At 40.4% G+C, this 1,508-nt stretch overlaps 1 protein-coding gene across 1 annotated transcript in view; it reads right to left on the bottom strand.

The window, feature by feature from the left end:
- Positions 1 to 1,508, bottom strand: part of Pdcd6ip (programmed cell death 6 interacting protein) — a 52,393-nt gene that overhangs the window by 20,941 nt on the left and 29,944 nt on the right. The window lies entirely within an intron of this gene.

Below are 1,508 nucleotides of genomic sequence, written 5' to 3'. Positions count from 1 at the left end.
TATATATAAATGGCAGCCACTTATATCCACCCAAATCAACAACAGAGTTAGGAATGACGTCTATTAAAGTAAGTGGGAGAGATCAATGATTAATACAATTTAAACAAAATAATTAAAGAATAGACGTTGGGGGAGAGGAGATGTGCTGGCTTGGTGGCAAAGAAAAGGAACAGAAAATAGATAATAACAAGATTCACTATACACATAAATAATTTTTCAAAAAAGTATTTAAAAAATTTAAAAACTGAGACATTTAAGTTGAGCGTTCAGAATTTAAAACAAAAAGCAAGAAAAGTGGCACGCATAGTGGTGCATGCCCTGAGCATCCCAGAACTGAGGAGAGAGAAGCAGGAGGATGTGTTACAGTTCCAAGCCAGTCTAGTCTACATAGTGATTTCCAGGAAAGCCACGGCTACACAGAGAAACTGTCTCAAACTTTAAAACAAAATTGAGGGAAAGAGGGAATATGGCAGGTAAAACACTCTATCACAGTCTTGAATTGCAGCTGAACTTAAATTCTCTCTAAAATCAGAAACTCTTTGTTCTGTGTTGCTAGGGTTTGAACCCAGGGCCTTAAGCATGTGAGGGAAATCCTCTACACTGACCCATATCCCTACCACCAGAAATTAAATCTATTAAGATGTAGTCTTTTATATTTGTTTTTTATGCTGTTACAAATAAGTCAGCAATAATATACAACTTTTATAATTTTATATCTAACAAAAATCAAAAACACAGGAAATCAAAGTTATCAACTGCAGACTCTCCCATGTTTTGGGTTTTATGGTACAATAATACCATAAAACTCTTCAGTCACTTTTCACTGACATGAAGAGGCAGAGGACTCTACCCCATTTACTATTCATGATGCCAAAAGAGCAAGTAAAAGGCTATAATAAGATGGACTGCTTAGAACATGGCTTTGTCTAAACTCAGATGGCATTTACCCATACAAACATTCATGCACTTTGTTATGTCTGACACAGCGGCACACACTCAGCTACAGAGTGAAATCCTATGTCACGACTTGAATGTAAAATGCCCCCACAGGTACATATGTTTTAACAGTTGGCTCCTAGGGAGTTGGTACTCTTTGGAGGGGTTGTGAAACTTCTCGCCAGTAACCCTGGCCAACAGGAAGGTCAGGGATGGTAAGTTTAGAAGAATTAAGCCTGGTTCCACCTCTACCAAGATATGAACAAAGGATGCCACCAGCCACTGTTCTGTGGATGGAGCCGTGCCTGCCATACTGTCCTGATAGCTCCTAAAACCAGGAGTGTCCTAAGTGTTCTGTGATGACAACAAGGGGCTAGAGCTGGAGCTCAGGTGGTAAGTGCTTGCCTAGCACACAAACCTGGGGCTGGATCCTAGGACAGTAGAACCCACGCCTGTCACTCCAGCCTTCCAGAAACAGAACAAGAGGAACAGGAATTCAAGATAATCTTCAGCTACATATGAAGTTTGAGGCCAAACTAGGATACATGAGGCTCTGTATCGGGAGGGAGGGA

This window comes from Grammomys surdaster, unplaced genomic scaffold, assembly GCF_004785775.1.
Source record: "Grammomys surdaster isolate TR1022 unplaced genomic scaffold, NIH_TR_1.0 172, whole genome shotgun sequence".
NCBI classification, from domain to species: domain Eukaryota; kingdom Metazoa; phylum Chordata; class Mammalia; order Rodentia; family Muridae; genus Grammomys; species Grammomys surdaster.
The sequence above is the reverse complement of the archived record's forward strand: the minus strand, read 5'-3'. Positions and strand labels throughout refer to the sequence as shown.